Source organism: Temnothorax longispinosus, chromosome 2 (assembly GCF_030848805.1).
Source record: "Temnothorax longispinosus isolate EJ_2023e chromosome 2, Tlon_JGU_v1, whole genome shotgun sequence".
NCBI lineage: Eukaryota > Metazoa > Arthropoda > Insecta > Hymenoptera > Formicidae > Temnothorax > Temnothorax longispinosus.
In genome coordinates, this window is record NC_092359.1 from 14535124 (window position 1) to 14556224 (window position 21101).

General features: G+C 36.8%; 1 pseudogene; it reads right to left on the reverse strand.

Annotated features, from left to right (window-relative positions):
* Positions 1-5237: 5237 nt before the first annotated feature.
* LOC139825268 (T-box protein 2-like) lies at positions 5238-10708 on the reverse strand (annotated as a pseudogene).
* Positions 10709-21101: the final 10393 nt, after the last annotated feature.

The window sequence follows — 21101 nt, forward strand, 5'->3', positions numbered from 1 at the left end:
AATTGATATTGTGAAATATTATTAAGCACCCAGATCCACTTCGACCAAAAACGGCATCTCATTGCTTGTGTTATTTTAAATTTTTCTTTTTTTCTAATTTTGCATAAGACACTTAATCTTTTTTAATTGACATATTAATTTTTATCAAATATTTTTATAAACAATGAAATTTTACCTTCGTGAAAAAAACTGTTATATAATATATATTATAGTTCTTATAAATAAATATATTAATCGTATTATTTTGCAAACATAATATCTTATAATTTAAACTGAAAATCATATATAATCATATATGAACTTATATAGTCATATAAGATTATATATGATCAGATCAGATATTGCATCTCAAAGTATCCGATAGATGGCATTCGATGGGATCTGTTTCTCGTATTTAAAATTTGACCAACAGTGTTATAAGAATAGTATCAAAAGACACGACACTGTCTCGCGCTATGAAGCGGCACAATTTTTGTATCAGTTGTATCGTGGAGTCTACTTTTATAATAAAGTGGCACACTTAAAAAATAACTTTTGAAAATATATAACAATGTTCTGAAACTTACTTAAATATATATGTCCAGATTGAACTGTGTCAGTTCGTATCTGATCATACCTGATCATATCTGATCAGATATTAACATATACAATAATACCAGATCATATATCCTCAGATCTGGCCAATTTCCATATCTGACCATATATAGCCAATCATATATGATTATATATGATCATATATGAATATTTTTTCCCGGGTAATAATAGAAAAATGTAACTAATGGACTAATTGTAAGGAGAGGGTCCCGTTTGCCTATACATTTCCGATTGTCAACAGCTTTATTTGCCCAGAACATTTTGCTGACAGCTTTGTTTGCTGACATTCTTGATTGCCTACAGAGCGATTGCTCACAAGCCTTATTACGCACATATAATAATTAGAAATACGAACGTATACGTTTGTGCACATGGTCTTAAGGCGTCATCAGCCAATCAGAGGGCCGTATTAGCACTTAAGACATCACTTCCTCTATGAGGAAACCAAGTGCAAATTTCTAATTTGCACAATTTTTTTTTACTTACTTTACTTTCTTAATTTTCAAAATTTTTTAAATAGCATTTAAAAAATTAAAAGCTGAGGTGCATTTGTAAAACAAATTTAGGAGATACATAGCTTTTATTAAAATGAGATGCTTTGTGTGGGTAAATTGTATAAAATGTTTAACCAGTTTAACATATATAAATAATTTCTGTTTTTTTCTCCTTCAAATTTTATAAAGTATTAGAAAGGAGCCAAAGATAAAAAACAATAAAATTAAAGGTATCCAGAATAGAGCCTTTTCCAAATTTTTTTCTTGTTTTCTCCGATTATCATCGTGACACCTTGATAGCCATCTTGAATTCTTAAAAAGGTCACACGGTACAAGAAACTACATATCATTACCTACAATTTGAGCCCTCATTGACCTCAATCGGTCGACATAAATTTTGGGCAGAGGGGGGTGTCCGGTTGACAGAGAATGCCCCATATGTATACATGTGTATAACCGTGAACTATATAAGCAATACTGCTTATTTCTTTACGTGAAAAATGTTCGTATAAACAATATAAATCATACAGTCTGTCCAGTCTGTAGTGTGACTAATTTTTCTAAATTTTTCTCTACAGCGCCGTTTTATTTTCATTTTTTGAACAAATACCATGGATAAAGATAAACGTATGGAACAAAGAGCCAATGTAAAATTTTGTGCCAAACTGGGCGAAACATTGAGCACAACGTGTAAAATGATACAGAGGGTATATGGTAATAATTATGAAATAGAAGCTATAAGAAGAGCGGCTTCTAAAGTCACTCGCGACGGGGATATTGAAATCACATGCTTGATCGTACAGAAGGGACACCACGTATGTCTCTTTCCTAAACCCACCAATATAAGTGACACCGAGCTGGACACAAGAAATTGCAACGTAAAAACGGGAACAATAGTCGATGATACAACCATTAACCCATCCGGATCATTTTGATTTTTATCTTGTATCACATGCGAGTACACCGCCGAGTACTGATGCTGATAAGGTAGGTCGATACGATAAGTTAATTTTTTTAAATAAAAATATTTGTTATATAACCAAAAATGTTTTGTTGTTAAGAAACATTAAATATATCAATAACAAAATTTTCGATCTTAGGCGAACACGCACGAATCATTTAAAAAATTATTGACAAATATCCACGACATCCACGATAGATGAAATTCTTTGAAAAAAAATCAACTTTTTCTATAGAATCTCTTAATAAAGATATACGCGTAATAATTAAACATCAAAACAGAATTACGCATTGCAAGAGAGAGGAGGTAGATAAAATTTTAAATGAATTTTATAACTAGACTGTTTTGTTACAAGAAATTGAAAACAAATTTCTTGTAACAAAATCTATTTTAAGTTAGAAAATTTAATTGTAAAAATTTTATGACGAATTAAATTATGAAAAGAAAAAGAAAAGAATTAAAGTATATAACTTTAAAACCGAATAGTTCTGAATAGCTCATCTGAAGCATTTTGAAGAGTACTAGAGTTCCTGATAAAAAAAAAAATTTTAATAAAAAAAAAAGTTTGATTTAAAATCAAAATAGTTCTAAGTAGCTTATTTGATTCCTTTCGAAAAGTTCTAGAGTTCCTGATAAGTAAAAAACTGCAAAACCTTAGAATTGTTTTAAAAAATCATCATTAAAACGCAAATGACATTCATGGCAGACCTTCGAAGTCGAATATCTCCTTAAAACTCCCATCAAAACGACTGCAACTCTAATTACTAGCGATCCGGCCACTAGTTAAGAAGATATTCGAAGATGCAACTGATAAAATTCGACTAAGACCCGTTTCACACGTATCCGACACCGGACGCTGGGTATCCGATCGCGAAGTGTATGGATTAACATGGGAGCATTTACAGATTTGTCCGATAGCCGATTTGTGAAAACAAAAAAAAATCGATCGGGTACCCGGCATCGGTATTCCGGTGCCGGATACCTACGTGTAAAACGTCTTAATCTTTCTGTCCGTAAACGATACGGGCACGGCACGGTTATGTCTAAATCGATCTTAAATCGGAAATATATTCACGGAGGGAGTTCGTTATACGAGTAATATTGATACAAATCTCGCAGCATCGAAATATACGCGTATAATCGATTAAAAATCTAACGATAAGATTATCGTAAACAATATCAACGAGTAAAACGCATAATTTAATGCATCAAGTACAGACATTCATGGCGTATTAAAAAGTTGAAGAAAGTTACGTGCAACGTGCGTTACTTTTTTTCATTTAAAAAATAAATGTATAATTTTCTGAAATAATGAGAAATTCTTTTTCTATGCGGCTAATTCATTGCAAATCCAAGTGTGTCATTTTAACTAAAACTCTTCTTACACATTTCTTGTCGTTTTGAATAAAGCCATTTAACGCGGTTGAACATATTAATATGATTAAACATGTTGATTTAACACGCAACAAAACATGTAAAACGAGCTTCAGTCAAATGTGTCATTTTTAAACGTATATGCGTGCAGAAATAACACACTTAGATTTACAGTATCTGATAAAACGGCTTGCAATTACAATTAATTAAAAAGTATTTTATACATACAATCATTAGTCTATATACTCGATATAAATAAAAAATGGTATAGTACTATAATTGTCCCTACGCTATTAAATATCAAAAGATAAAATTTAAATCAATACCTTGAGTTAAATAACATTTTGTTCTTTTTAATTACCATGTGTCAAAATTTATTATTTTAACACAATAAATGCTATTTTAACTCCATTGACTAGTCAAATTAATAATTAAATTAACATTGTTTTAGTTAAATTAACCCTTCAGGAGCCACACATCGATCCCGTTGGAGTAAAATGTTATAATTTATAAGATAGTCTTAAAAGACGTTCGTGATAAATTTTTTAGTTTTTTTTTTTTGCTTTTTGTTTTTTTTGTTTTGGTATTTTTTTATTTTTTTGCGTTTTTGTTTTTAGGTTTTTTTTTGTTTTTTTTTTAAATATACATAATTATGTACATTAAAACAAAAAAATAATGTACACAGGCTCCTAAAGGGTTAACGACATATTGAGTAGCAGAGATGGTCTTACTTCACGTGGCCCTAATACTAGAAGCAAGTTCACACCGGCGAAACTGGAAACGATCAGTTAGATTACGTGATCGGAGGCACTGTTGGCCGTGTATCAAACCCGCGGCCGACCGACCGGTCGCTCGCAGAACCCACGTTAAGTACGCGATCGCGTATACACGTACTCGTTCTCTCGGACCTACTACCGGTTATCACGCTGGCCACGGATGCCTCGCTCACGTTTGCGTTGCGAACAGCGGCAAGACTACTACCTTTTGTAAATCGTGGCAGAAAGGAACGCGAAAAAAGTGGCGAATCCGTGTTATTATCCAAAGATTCAAGTGGCCAGAAAACTACGGTGGTGCGAGCACTGTCGTTTTGTATCGAAGGTGTCAGGTTGTCTTAAGTCATTGATTCTCTGCACGAGTCTCTTTGGGCCTGGAGTCAGAGTCAGTTACTGGTCTGGTGATGCAAATATATAGCCTCTCCCAGTCAAGTCATGCGCCCACCTCCCAGTGGTCTCGCTGAACCGCTGCAATGGGGCTGTCCCGATTCAGTACGGCTCGGTCGCAAGATCTGATGTCGGCTGGCCAGCGCGTTCTGCAGTAACCAAGTGGCGTCAATGGCGATCTGACTGCGCCTTTAAGAGCCTGTAGTGATACGGGCCCAAGTACCGCTAGTGAGTTGCGGAGCCAAGGAAGGGCACGGTTCTCTGGAAAGCTCTCGGCTGTCAATCCGTTTGCTCCACAACACGCAGTAAATATGAAGTTAAGAATGAATTTTCACGCCAGGGTTCTCGGATGGTCCGGGCACTGCACGCACGATGCGAGATTGATGACTCGGTTAGTGCGCAAATACCCAGTGACTCCGTAGCTGGCTCCTCGATAGTAGGCGCTAGTGATCGGGTATAGAAAAGATTACGCCTCTTGACGCACGAGACTCATGCCACGAGTAGCCGTGGCCCCCAATAGCCTTCTTTGTTTTTCTTCTTCTTTGTAAATGTTATGGCACCTAATCCTCCTCAAGATCACATAACGGCCAAGAACAAGTCGAATATAATAAATACAGACTCAAAAAATTCAATCCAAACTCGGCGCTGATTGCATCAGCAATCTTCAAAAATTAGTGCACGGACACTGCGTTTTAAGTTCGCCCGGCGCCGGGGATCGACTCGCAACGGTGGCGGGATTCGCGTCCGCTTCTCCCACGTGGCAAGGCCGGCCAACTTCGACTCCCCGGCTAAAGTAAAAGATAATCTTAATGGGCTTGGAACCCTTAAGGGAGGGTCGTTCGGCTGATTCGATTCGGAGTCGTAGATCAATGAGACTCTTTCGTCGGGACTGGAATCCGATTGAGCCTGATGATCGATCGAATGCTTTCGCTTGAACTGGACTGACCCAGCTGGCGAAAACCCTTCGCAAATGGATTGTTATTGATCTTTAACTTCGTGATGTTCTCGTTTTGGTATGCCGTCACCGCAATAAATTCCGTCTTCTTGAAAGCGAACAACGCGGTTGAATGAGTAAAAAGCTCGTCGTAGTTCTTCGCATCGAAGCAACGGACTATCCAGATCCTAGGAACGTATTTGTGCATCGATGTTAATACCACGTTATTATTGGGGTCGTTGACGTGTTGTTCGTGAGCTTCAATTTATTGAAGCTGATCGGATTATCCATCCAGTGGCTCCCCGTTGCCAGACTCTCGGGATGCTTATAAATCCTATAGCCGAAGGACAGTTGCGGCTCTGCCGGCCCCGCGAAACTCCAGCCACCCATATATTGCTGTTCTCGCCTCCGTTTTGGTATTCACAGTACTTGTGGCGGCGATCGGAGGTCGGTGCTATCTCCATGAGGACATAATAATTCTCACGTTTCTCCAAACCGTTTACGTTTATTTGAACGGACGGGAACATGCGCCGACCGCTCTTGGTAATTATCATTTCTGTATTATTCTCGTAGAATTGCTGCCAGGGGTTTCGATTAAGCAGCTCCACGTTGACTCCGCGCAGCAATGGGAGTTGAAATACCCATTCGCTTGAATGCATCTTCTCACCTAATTTGCGTTGTAGAGCGATCGGTGACTGCGCGAAGAGTGGCGATGCCAGTTGCATATTCAGTTCCAGGAGCATCAATGCGTTGTTTGGATCCTGAAGAAACACCTCCGATGATCGACGTTTCTCCTCCAACACCGTCGGTGTAAGGTATAAGGCAAACACGAAAATGGTCAGAACGAACTCGATTTCGACAATCACGTGCAGTTGTAGAATAAAACTGGAACGACCGGTTCTCGCCTACCAGTGACTTACTACAAAACGGGATCAGTGCAATCCGCCAAAACTAGGCGAACTATATGTGTCGTCGGTCGTTCGGCGCCAACACATGAGACAACTATGTGTCCATGAACCTTTTGTCCTTTCTGCCGCGATTTACAAAAGGTAATATATAAAGTAACAAATAACGTTCACATGATAATTTTAAATGCCATAATCACACTAATCTACTGAGCCAGTTAAAATAAATATTAACGTTGTTAATCCATTTGTCGCAACTTTCTCTTTCTTTAACCCTTTAAGGGCCACACATCGATCCCGTTGGAGTAAAATGTTATAATTTGTAAGGTAGTCTTAAAAGACGTCCCTGAGTTTTTTAGTTTTTTTTTTTTTTAGTACATAATTATGTACACAGGCCCCTAAAGGATTAAAAATGTTCAGATACTGTCTATTCCTTTTCCGGGTAATCTCAGTAGAGACATCCTGCACTTCTTCAAGCTTCTCATATATTATATATATTTGCCTTTCCGCTGAATCTCGATCAGTCGAACTCAAGATATTAAGATTCTCTAATGATTCGATAATATTCCAACTACGTTCAGACGAGGAAATTATTAGATTAATGTGTGTATGTACAAATGGTAACAACTGGCTTTTTTTATGTACATTTTACATTAGTGATATATATTAGCGATATTTAGACCCCGATAAAAATATGTGCACGGAAAAGACGGTTTTGCTGAAGTATCTAAAAATTTAGCTAAATATACAGATCTGAAAATAATTCTGTTACACCATTAAAATAATTATAGTAAGTCGCTGAAATATGATGATTCTGTAAAAAATTTTGACATTTTAGCAATCAGTTTAAGTTCTACATAATTATTTTGATAGACCAACAAAATTATTTTCAGATCTGTCATCATCATCATCAGTTGCGCTACAACCCAATGCGGGTCTTGGCCTCCTTTTTTCAGATCTGTATTTAGCTAAATTTTGCGATACTACGGGTACAAAATTCGGTTTTGTGAAGCGCAAACGAAAGCCAGAGGCTTGCATCAGAGTTTCTTATTCACGCATCATGAAAATGCACGCTCTTAATTTACACATACGAAAAGAACGGTTTTCTGTTTAAAAATAATTTTGTTGCACCATTAAAATAATTATAGTAGGTCGCTGAAGTATGATAATAATGCGGTAAAAATTTTGATATTTTAGTAATCAGCTTGATTGTTTTACATAATTATTTTGATGATGCAACAAAATTATTTTCAGATCCGTATCTTGCTAAATTTTTTGATACTTCAGCAAAACCGTTTTTTCCGTGCATCATTCTTCTGTACACTCTTTACAAATATAGAAAGAGAATATCAAAAAATAAAAATGCGTTAAGTCACTACAATGTTACGTAAAAATCCATGTACACGGGGAATCTCGAGATTTTTCTCTTTTTCTCTCTCTCTCTGCGGTAACGAAAACTCACGCGTTTTTACGTCAAATTGCGTGTTACAATATCGTATTAAAACTTATAATAAACGGCTGTTTCGGCCAAACTTCAACCGATGACGTAATGTGCGCCTTTAAATATCAAAATAAAAATACATAATTATACTCAATGTATACAAAATAAAAAACAATAGACGTTTAGCAAGTACACGTAAGTGAATCTCGCGTATCATTAATGTATATATTATAAATGTGTACTTGACGCTGTTTTTTGCCTTTTTTGAAAATTACATTTACGTAGTATCATTAACAAAACGATATTTTCACAAGCTCGGACTATTCAGTATATCCGCTGTAATCTACTTTTTATTAAAAAGTACTCTTTTGTGAACTACTCATCATCATATACTGTAGGTACCAATAAATTCTAGATTTAATAAAAACACAAGATAAATGCTATCATTTATCAAAACTCATTTAACCGATAAGCTTAAAGATGCAATTAATTATATAGATTTAATTTTATTGTCGTATACAAATTATCGAATTCTCTAATAATAATTCGAACAAATTTAGATTTTGTATTAGACATTTAATCATTATGTCCAATACAAAATCTAAATTTGTAGAATATAAAGTTTATCTTTATTTTGCATATAACAGAAAAAAGAAAATATCTTATTAATTACTTCGGTTCGTGTAGAGGGAAATTATTTAATTTTCAGATCCAATTAAGGTATAAAGGTACTAATACCCGGATACTTAAGACAAGGTAAAAGTACCAATGCCTGGACACGTATCTATGTCTGGATACCTTTAAAAAAATATAAATTTATAGAAATAAACGTTTGGATACCATATAACTAAAGTTTCAAACTACAAAAAAATATATTTTTATCTTTGATTTTAATTCGCGTTATACTTATAAATAATAAAGGTCTCCAGATATAGATACATGTCCGGATATTGATACTTTTAACTTAATTTCTAAATGTTGAGCAAGACATAATATATTAACTTCTTAATGGCCAGTTAAGAAAATATTCGACTTTGAAGATGCAACGCGTAAAATTCGACTAAGTCCGCATAAAAAATGTTTTAAAAGTTTTAGACGTTCTGATAGGAGTTCCGTTTTTTAGTAGAACTCTAAGAATTCTGAAAGAAATTTCTATGATCGAAAACGATCCAGTCACTAGTTAAGAAGACATTCGACTTCGAAGATCTGCCGTGAACGTCATTTGCGTTAGTTTTAATGATTTTTTTCAATGGATTTTTTTGGCAAAATTACCAGAACTATCGCTAAAAAGTATCAGGAACTATAGAACTCGACTGTATGCGAGAAGAACTCTCTTTTGTTCTTTATCTGCTAGAAAATAATCTGCTACGGGAAGTTAGCAGATCATTTTTTCGATCGACTGTTTTTTGGGTAAAATCATCAGAACTATTACTAAAAAGTATCAGGAACTATAAAACTCGACTGCATGCGACAAGAACTCCCTTTTATTTTTGATCTGCTGGAAAATGATATAACTTCACTGACATCAAAGCAAGTCATATAAATCAAAAAGATATATTTCGTATATCATACAATCGGTAGAATAATGCGTATAACATGTAACAACACTGTCTTAAAAAGAAACAGATGACATTAGCGTTACACATCGACGTCATATGGACATAAAAAATTAGAAAACCAATAAAATGCAGAAATGAAAGAAATCACAAATAGTTCAAAAAAATTTAAACTAGACTTAAGTCTATCGTTCGTTGTTAAATGCTTCTTAAGTGTGTTAATTTTTAGAAGAAAACTGGTATCTTTATATAAATTCGAATAAGTTAAAACTAAAAAAACAAAAAAAAAACAATATTTTTAAATCTGACGATAGAATCATTAGCTATTCATATTTCTAAAAAAGTATTTCTAGAAAATTTTCCTTAATATTTTATTACTTAAATGTTTTCTTTATATTTATTTATACACATGTTATTTTCTTAAAGAAAAAGGAACACATATGTACGAGTCAAGAAATATCATTTCATACGAGAGCGGTTCATAGACTAAACTGATTTTTAATTTTTACCATATATCTAACTAACTTCAACATTTTTAATTGTCATACTCGCTGCGTGTGTTTTAACTTAAAAATAAGTTTAAATTTAGTAGTCGAAGGAAGAAGATAGAGCCGTACGATATGATATGTTGGGTCAAAAATTATACGTATATCCACATTTACATACATCCAAAAAAAGTTTAAGTAATAAATAAAGTAAATAAACCGTCCCTCTCTCTTCGTTTTGCTGAGCAATTTTTCAAACGCTTGTTAACGCGATTTCTGTACCGCGCTTAGTATTTAACCGTCTACAATAGAAGACAGAAGTAATTGTAACAATCGTTATAACAGATAAATCAGAAATATCGAACTTGTTTGAAGTAAATGAAGCCAAAAGCGAAGCAACGTGCGACGTATATGTAATAAAAAATTTAAGTTATTAAAAAAAAATAGGACACGTGATTTCAGATCACATATAAAATAAGCAGAAAGCAGTAACCCTTTCACCAATCTTCGTCAATGTCAAAACAACCTTCTTTTAATGTTGTCTGGGTAGACAGACTAAAATCAAACTAATCATTCTTGACCGTTTTCCTTTGAGAGTTGAGAGATTCAGTATGCTCGTCATCTCACGATAACATGCAAACACCTGACACAGTTCCACTTAATGTAACGTGGCCGGACTACACTCGTTGGTTCTTCGCTGGAATAAGTCGGTAGGCTTAGTCCTCTTAAGTCGTCTCAGCTGTCCTCTGATGTTTAGTAGTCGTACAGCTTCGATGTTTCGGTGATATGCCAGACGTAGTTCATGTCTCCTAGCTGCCTTGGTAATTTCTTCTTCAACAGTAGTAATGTTGAGATCTTGGTAAATGTTTAATATAACGCTCTCCCCTCCTATTTTCTTAAAACTTTGTAAAATTGTTTATTTCTGTGTATAAAAAACATTCTGAGAAGGAAAATCGTCGCTCAGGTCTCGTTTTTTTAAAATTTAATTTTAAAGTTTTGATGTCAGTAAGGTAGGAAAATGATAATTTACGTTTTTAAAGTACTGCGCAACTTCATTTGAAGGTCACGTGACAACTTTCTGCTAATTAAATACAAAATATCTGCTTAAAACATGTGTGTGCCCTGCTTTAACGAAAATCACAACTTTTATAAAGCAAGGCATACATAAGCCCAGAAAAAAGAAAAAAAAAGAAAATTACGTGTGTGTGTGTCCTGCTTTAACGAAAATCACAACTTCTATAAAGCAGGACATACACACGTGTGTGTGTGCCCTGCTTTAACGAAAATCACAACTTTCTATAAAGCAGGGCATACACACGTGTGTGTGTGTGTGTGTGCCCTGCTTTAACGAAAATCACAACTTCTATAAAGCAGAGCATACACACGTGTGTTTGTGCCCTGCTTTAACGAAAATCACAAGTTCTATAAAGCAGGGCATACACACGTGTGTTTGTGCCCTGCTTTAACAAAAATCACAATTTATCAATTCATCAATTTTGGGAGTGTGTGAAGTTGGCCCCCCCAAATGATCCAAATATAGTTCTGTTTAGAGTTCTGAATTCTTTCGGACAATAGGAAGAGTTCCTGATAAGTTTTAAAAAGAGTTCTGGCGATTAAGATAACGAAAACACCTTTTGAAAAAAGGGGGGCCAACTTCACGATTTTTTAAATCAAATTTTGAGATCGAATAGTTCTGAATGGTCCAAACGCTTCATTTTGCGATTATCTAGAGTTCCTGATACACAAAAAATATTTTTGGTTAATTAAAAAACAAAAAAAAATTTTGAAAATTTTATTTTAAAATCGAGTAGTTCTGAATGCCTTAAACGTTTTATTTTGCGATTACCTAGAGTTCCTGATACATAAAAAAATTTTTAGTTTAATTAAAAACAATTTTTTGGCAAAAGAAAATTTTCAATCATCTCTCGTTCAAATATCGATTATCTTGCAAATCGTTAGCCTAATCGCTTTGAGCCATAAGACTTTTCGTCACAACTCGTCGAAAAATGTCCAAAAGTCCTATCAGAACTATTCGGTACTTTAAAAAAATTTTCGACCCCGGGACTTAGAAAACTTTCAAGCATCTCTCGATCAAATGTCGGTTATCTTGCAAACCGTTGGCCTAATCGCTTTGAGCCATAAGACTTTTCGTCACAACTCGTCGAGAAATGTCCAAAAGTCCCATCAGAACTATTCGGAACTCCAAAAAAATTTTCGACCTCGGAACTTGAAAAACTTTCACCGTCTGTGAAGTTGGTCCGCCTTTTTCAAAATTCGGATAAATTTGTTAGAGTTCTGGATTCTCCAGCAAGAGTTCTAGAGTTCTCTATAATTTTTAGAAAGAGTTCCGTTATTTAAAATGACGAAAACACCATTTAAAAAATGAGGGGTTAACTTCACGGCGCCCCCCATTTTTGAAAAAATGAATTTTTTATGGTAGTTCCGGATAGATTTCGATGAGTTCTAGAGTTTCCAATAGGTTTTATAGCGCTACGACCAATAATTCAAAAGTTACAGCCCTTTAAAGTGCCCCATTTCGAAAAATTTCTAAGTTTCTAAAAGTAAATTTTTTTTTTGGAAATCGGCAGTTCCCGCGGGAATTCTGGTCGCCCCCCGAAGAGTTCTATCAAAAACTATCAGGGTCCGAAGCGCTGCGACCAATATTTCAAAAGTTACAGCCCTTCAAAGTGTCACCTCTAAAATTAAAAAATTTCTTTTGGGAGTTCTGACGGGAGTTCTGGTCGTCCCCCGAAGAGTTTTATCGAAAACTGTTATGGCCCAAAACGCTCCGACCAATATTTCAAAAGTTATAGCCCTTCAAAGTGCCACCTCTAAAAATAAAAATTTTTTTTTGGTAGTTCTGACGAGAGTTCTGTTTGCCCCCCGAAGAGTTCTATCAAAAACTATCAGGGTCCGAAGCGCTGCGACCAATATTTCAAAAGTTACAGCCCTTCAAAGTGTCACCTCTAAAATTAAAAAAATTTTTTTGGGAGTTCTGACGGGAGTTCTGGTCGCCCCCCGAAGAGTTCTATCGAAAACTATTATGGCCCGAAGCGCTACGATTAATATTTCAAAAGTTACAGCCACCCAAAGTGCCACACCTCAAAAATTTTTTAAGTCCCTAAGGGTAAATATTTTTTTTCGGAAATCGGCAGTTCTCGCGGGAGTTCTGGTCGCCCCCCGAAGAGTTCTATCGAAAACTGTTACGGCCCGAAGCGCTGCGACCAATATTTCAAAAATTACAGCCCTTCAAAGTGTCACCTCTAAAATTAAAAAAATTTTTTTGGGAGTTCTGACGGGAGTTCTGGTCGCCCCCCGAAGAGTTCTATCGAAAACTATTATGGCCCGAAGCGCTACGATTAATATTTCAAAAGTTACAGCCACCCAAAGTGCCACAGCTCAAAAACTTTTTAAGATCCTAAGGGTAAATATTTTTTTCGGAAATCGGCAGTTGCCGCGGGAGTTCTGGTCGCCCCCCGAAGAGTTCTATCGAAAACCATCAGGGTCCGAAGCGCTGCGACCAATATTTCAAAAGTTACAGCCCTTCAAAGTGTCACCTCTAAAATTAAAAAAATTTTTCCGCGTCCTGTGTGCAGAAGCTATAATATATAAGAAAAGTCTTTGCAAGATAACTGATATTTGATCGAGAGATAATTGAAAGTTAATACTTGTATGTTAAAACCGATAAGATATAAAATCAATATTCTAAATAACATGTTGAAAAATACGCGTATTTAATATACATATAGATAATATAATATTGAGCTGCCTTAGATCTATTGCTCGACCCGTACATGGCGATTTCTTTTGAATAATGATTGAAAGTTTTTAATTTTGGTGGTTGCACTTTTTGAAGGACTGTAACTTTTGAAATATTGGTCGGAGCGCTTCGGGCCGTAACAGTTTTCGATAGAACTCTTCGGGGGGCGACCAGAACTCCCGCAAGAACTGCCGATTTCCGAAAAAAAATATTTACCCTTAGGGACTTAAAAAATTTTTGAGGTGTGGCACTTTGGGTGGCTGTAACTTTTGAAATATTAATCGTAGCGCTTCGGGCCATAATAGTTTTCGATAGAACTCTTCGGGGGGCGACCAGAACTCCCGTCAGAACTCCCAAAAAAATTTTTTTAATTTTAGAGGTGACACTTTGAAGGGCTGTAACTTTTGAAATATTGGTCGCAGCGCTTCGGGCCGTAACAGTTTTCGATAGAACTCTTCGGGGGGCGACCAGAACTCCCGCGAGAACTGCCGATTTCCGAAAAAAAATATTTACCCTTAGGGACTTAAAAAATTTTTGAGGTGTGGCACTTTGGGTGGCTGTAACTTTTGAAATATTAATCGTAGCGCTTCGGGCCACAATAGTTTTCGATAGAACTCTTCGGGGGGCGACCAGAACTCCCGTCAGAACTCCCAAAAAAAATTTTTTAATTTTAGAGGTGACACTTTGAAGGGCTGTAACTTTTGAAATATTGGTCGCAGCGCTTCGGACCCTGATAGTTTTTGATAGAACTCTTCGGGGGGCAAACAGAACTCTCGTCAGAACTACCAAAAAAAAATTTTTATTTTTAGAGGTGGCACTTTGAAGGGCTATAACTTTTGAAATATTGGTCGGAGCGTTTTGGGCCATAACAGTTTTCGATAAAACTCTTCGGGGGACGACCAGAACTCCCGTCAGAACTCCCAAAAGAAATTTTTTAATTTTAGAGGTGACACTTTGAAGGGCTGTAACTTTTGAAATATTGGTCGCAGCGCTTCGGACCCTGATAGTTTTTGATAGAACTCTTCGGGGGGCGAACAGAACTCTCGTCAGAACTACCGAAAAAAATTTTTTATTTTTAGAGGTGGCACTTTGAAGGGCTATAACTTTTGAAATATTGGTCGGAGCGTTTTGGGCCATAACAGTTTTCGATAAAACTCTTCGGGGGACGACCAGAACTCCCGTCAGAACTCCCAAAAGAAATTTTTTAATTTTAGAGGTGACACTTTGAAGGGCTGTAACTTTTGAAATATTGGTCGCAGCGCTTCGGACCCTGATAGTTTTTGATAGAACTCTTCGGGGGGCGACCAGAACTCCCGCGGGAACTGCCGATTTCCGAAAAAAAAATTTACTTTTAGGAACTTAGAAATTTTTCGAAATGGGGCACTTTAAAGGGCTGTAACTTTTGAATTATTGGTCGTAGCGCTATAAAACCTATTGGGAACTCTAGAACTCATCGAAATCTATCCGGAACTACCATAAAAAATTCATTTTTTTCAAAAATGGGGGGCGCCGTGAAGTTAACCCCTCATTTTTTAAATGGTGTTTTCGTCATTTTAAATAACGGAACTCTTTCTAAAAATTATAGAGAACTCTAGAACTCTTGCTGGAGAATCCAGAACTCTAACAAATTTATCCGAATTTTGAAAAAGGCGGACCAACTTCACAGACGGTGAAAGTTTTTCAAGTCCCGAGGTCGAAAATTTTTTTGGAGTTCCGAATAGTTCTGATGGGACTTTTGGACATTTCTCGACGAGTTGTGACGAAAAGTCTTATGGCTCAAAGCGATTAGGCCAACGGTTTGCAAGATAACCGACATTTGATCGAGAGATGCTTGAAAGTTTTCTAAGTCCCGGGGTCGAAAATTTTTTTAAAGTACCGAATAGTTCTGATAGGACTTTTGGACATTTTTCGACGAGTTGTGACGAAAAGTCTTATGGCTCAAAGCGATTAGGCTAACGATTTGCAAGATAATCGATATTTGAACGAGAGATGATTGAAAATTTTCTTTTGCCAAAAAATTGTTTTTAATTAAACTAAAAATTTTTTTATGTATCAGGAACTCTAGGTAATCGCAAAATAAAACGTTTAAGGCATTCAGAACTACTCAATTTTAAAATAAAATTTTCAAAATTTTTTTTTGTTTTTTAATTAACCAAAAAAATTTTTTGTGTATCAGGAACTCTAGATAATCGCAAAATGAAGCGTTTGGACCATTCAGAACTATTCGATCTCAAAATTTGATTTAAAAAATCGTGAAGTTGGCCCCCCTTTTTTCAAAAGGTGTTTTCGTTATCTTAATCGCCAGAACTCTTTTTAAAACTTATCAGGAACTCTTCCTATTGTCCGAAAGAATTCAGAACTCTAAACAGAACTATATTTGGATCATTTGGGGGGGCCAACTTCACACACTCAATTTTGGCCACGTACAGTGTTTCACAACCATAAAATTTTAACTTAAATGGCACCGTTAATGAGTATGCGGACAACTTAATTTATGAATATAGTAACAAATGAAGTTGCGCAGTATTTAAAAAACGTAAATTATCATTTTCCTACCTTACCGACATCAAAACTTTAAAATTAAATTTAAAAAAAACGAGACCTGAGCGACGATTTTCCTTCTCAGAATGTTTTTTACACACAGAAATAAACAATTTTACAAAGTTTTAAGAAAATCGGAGGGGAGAGCGTTATACTAAACATTTACCCAAAACACATTTACTTACGCTTTCATCTGCTCAGTTTCTTTCGGTGTTCGTCGGGCCGCGAGGCTGACTGCTGCTGTCAGTCTCGTGGCACGGATTCGATCCGCACGGGGTTGATCGATCACGCCGTCCCGCGTAATCGATCACGTGTCGACGCGGCCCTTCGTACAGGTGTGCGCATGCCCTCGCTGCGGAAGAGAACGATCGGAGTCAGACTCGATTCGCATGTCCTTGCGTCAAAAGTTATCTCCGCTGTCTGTAGATTCGTTGGGCAGGAAATTAAATAGTTAATTACGTACAACATGTCAAAAATGCAAGAACCGAAAAGTGAGGCGTATAGGAGTTTAATAAGGAAAAATAAGGAGTTGACCAAGGCGTTGTACGAAGAGAAACAGAACAGTCAGTCACTGTTGACGCGGAATGTAGAACTAAATGTGAGTATTATTTATATGACCAATATAGTTCATATTAATGATTTGGAATTACGAGAGATAATCTCTCACAGAATGTAAATTTCTTTATATATTTTTTATCTACATGCTAGTCGCATTTTCTTATTTACTAGCTGGTTACCCGAGCTTCGCCCGGGAGTCGTTTTTGTATTTAATTAGCAGAAAGTTGTAACGTGACCTTCAAATGAAGTTGCGCAGTACTTTAAAAACGTAAATTATCACTTTCCTACCTTACTGACATCAAAACTTTAAAATTAAATTTAAAAAAAACGAGACCTGAGCGACGATTTTCCTTCTCAGAATGTTTTTTACACACAGAAATAAACAATTTTACAAAGTTTTAAGAAAATCGGAGGGAGAGAGCGTTATACTAAACATTTACCCAAAAGGTAAATAAAAAAAATTTCCTTCGCGGCCCTTCGTACAGGTGCGCGCATGCCCTCGCTGCGGAAGAGAACGATCGGAGTCAGACTCGATTCGCATGTCCTTGCGTCAAAAGTTATCTCCGCTGTCTGTTATTTGTAGATTCGTTGCAATGCAAGAACCAAAAAGTGAGGCGTATAGGAAGTTAATAATTGAAAATAAGGAATTGACCAAGGCGAATGTAGAACTAAATGTGAGTATTATTTATATGACCAATATAGTTCATATTAATGATTTGGAATTACGAGAGATAATCTCTCACAGAATGTAAATTTCTTTATATATTTTTTATCTACATGCTAGTCGCATTTTCTTATTTACTAGCTGGTTACCCGGGCTTCGTCCGGGAGTCGTTTTTGTATTTAATTAGCAGAAAGTTGTAACGTGACCTTCAAATGAAGTTGCGCAGTACTTTAAAAACGTAAATTATCACTTTCCTACCTTACTGACATCAAAACTTTAAAATTAAATTTAAAAAAAACGAGACCTGAGCGACGATTTTTCTTCTCAGAATGTTTTTTACACACAGAAATAAACAATTTTACAAAGTTTTAAGAAAATCGGAGGGGAGAGCGTTATACTAAACATTTACAGAGATCTTTTCTAATATCTGCGTTGTGACGTTGCACGATGTGCACGTCACAGTCTTCGCCACCCAAACCTTTATATTGCGCGCGTACCCGCTTATCGTCGAGTTATCATGTTTTTCGTTTAGCTATTAGTTACAGGAGGAGGCGGTCGGGCGGCCCGAGTAGACCGGGTGGCGCCATCCGCCGGCGCGGTGAAGCGCCTCAAGATTGTAGGAGGCCGCGAAGCGGGCCCGCCACGATCGTCACTGTTGGGCCGATCTCGAGCGTGCGTGGACGTCCGGCGAGGAGTCCTGAGGGTGTATTAAGCGAGGGCGGCGGCCCTACAAGCCCACTAAGAAGGAAGGATCGAGGACCACGAGAGTGTTGTAAACGACCTGCAATCCCGAAAGTAAGGTAACGGGGCCAGCGGGGCGGAACGTCGAGTACCGTTTCACGTATCGTATTTCGTATTTGGAGATGTGCGTAGGATCGCTTCCCGACCTACGCACTAATGTCGTGAATCCCTCGAGATTATTGCTTAGGTCATTTTTACGGGTCTGACATATCCCGCCCGCTGCTACCCCGTGAATAGAGTAAAAGGGGGGTCCTTTTCCGCTCGACTCGACAATCCGGTGTATGATTGCGTGTGATAGCGTGTCGGCGTACGACGTGGCAGCCTTGCCACGCGTCACGATCCTTGCGAGTGTTATGCGATTATGCGGATCGGCTCAGCAGTCACCCTAGGATTAGTTTTCGCGCTTCCGTTAATCCGAGGATTTATTTCGCGTTTCCGGTAGTCTTAGTGTTTCGTTAATCGTAAGCCTCGCGTCCACGGTGGCGTGAATCTCGTCCGTGCATTCATTCTGGGGCGTATCGGCACGTAGACCCGTTAATTACCGCGCCCGGTGCTTCGAGTGTGAGGCGGCGGAGTAACGAGTCGGGGGTGTGCATTTCAGATTATTCCAGTTACAGTTTCGCGTTTTCGTTAGTCTTAGAGTTGCGTCCCTTCGGGTGGAGATATCACGCGCCCCGGAGTGTATCGTGCGGAAGTATCACGCGCTCGCGGAGTGGACCGAGGAGCGAGAAGAATCGTACCCCTTATATTGCGTGTACTCTTTCGTTAGTTACGATTGCGTGTATCCTTTCGTTTGCGGGTATTATTCCGTTCGTTAGCCTATATTATTGCATTTCGTATATGAGTTGATATTAGTTTTCGCGCTCCCGTTAAGCTTTATTACTGCGTTCTGCGTAGTTCACCGCGTGTATGATTCCGTCATCCCCTAGAGTGGATTATTGTGATTGCGTGTATTATTTCGTCGGCGTGTATTATTCCTTTTCGAGTATTTCATCGCGTAGATTATTCCTGGCGGGTATAATTTCGTCGCTGTATATTATTGCGCCTCGCGTACTTCATAGCGTAGATTGGTCCTTATGGCGAGTACAAGTTACACGTACGTTTTTCCGGGAATATTATTTCGGCGTCCGAGTTTATTTACAACGCGCAGACCCTTCGAGAGACCTTACGTGGTCGATGGACTGATCGCGGCGAATACTTCGCTCGTGTCCTACAAGTTGTAACGCAATTATCAAGCTTTCTCTTATATTATATTCTGATTTACATGTTACTTGAGTACTTTCTTTTGTGTTTGTTTTCGCCTCACCACGGTCAAACCCCTCCGCATTCGGCCTATGTAAGAACCACGACCTTCTACCGAAAACCCTGAGCAGTCGTTGCGATCGGTCAGAGCGGGTGTATCTTGACATATGAATTAAGAGTTATATCGATAATGAGAGTTTGTTTCGGATCTATGTAGAGTTTATGTAGAGTACTTTTCGCGGGTTAGAGTAAACGGTGGTGTAACCGTATCCACACCTGGCGCCCAAAGTAGTTTCGTATCGCTTTCGAGATCCGCTCTGCCACCCGATCATAGATTTGCTACGCGATTCAGTCCCGCCTCACGGCCCGGGGAAAATAATATAGAGAAATAGCGTCGCAGCGTTTCTCATGTACCAGCGGGCATTGACAATGTCTCGCAGTACTTTGTTTAGAAAGATCTGTATCTTATTGATATTTGACGCTTTGCTACAGCCCCAAAGCTGTATGCCACAAGTCCAAACCGGTTTCATGATTTGTTTGAATAACATGAGTTTGTTATGGATAGACAGTTTGGATTGCCGCCCTATCATCCAATATAACTTCTTTTTAATAGACTTTAGTTGTTTAATCTTGATCAGGATATGCTCCTTCCAACGAAGCTTAGCATCGAGTGTCATGCCAAGATATTTCGCTGTATTAGCATAAGGTACGCGCTGTTGATTAAGAGTAATTGGAAGTGGGGACTCCTGTCTGTTGGTGAACCTTCTTTTAATGATACCTTGCTAAATTCAACATCAACCTACCTTTAATGATACTCTATCTATTAAAAAAAAAATTAAACTTGATATCTCAAAATTTGCGGAAATTAGAGCAATTACGTAGATTTTTTTTAACAAAAATCGATAACTTTTTTATTATTAGCAATTTTTATTAATTCTATTATATTCTTCAATTTTTTCTATCCTTATTTCATATATAATTCTTTAAAATTCAGTTAATCAGTTCTTGAGTTATAAAAATTTCAGTAAACATGGCTGTTGTTTTTAACAGAAATCGGTACCTCTTTATTATTAACAATTTTTTTTAATTCTATTATATTTTTCAGTCTTTTCTATCCCTGCTTCATATATAATTGTTTAAAATTTAGTTAATCAGTTCTTGAGTTATAGAAATTTCAATAAACTTGATTGTTTTTTTTTTTTTTTTACAGAAATCGGTAACCCCTTTATTATTAACAATTTTTATTAATTCTATTATATTCTTCAGTCTTTTCTACCCCTATTTCATATATAATTCGTTAAGATTTGGTTGATTAGAGTTATCTGGATTAGAGTTATCTGGAGTTATAGAAATTTCGGTAAATTTGGCACATACATACACACATACATACATACATACAGACATTTTTTTTAATGCAATATTTCGACGTTTTAAAACACTGAACATATTGACATCAAAAACTCAAAAAACAATCTTTTCTTTGGTTTTTTTCTACCCCTATTTTATATATAATTCTTTTAAATTTGGTTGATTAGAACCAACTTTATACGCAATCAAATGTTCATATACAAATTTACGAAAACAGCTTCCTTTATGAGAAAGCAAAAGAGCATTTTTCTTACTAAAAAATAAAAATATATTCTTAAAATGTGGTTAAAGAACATGCGAAGTTTAACGTTATTCGCTTTCTT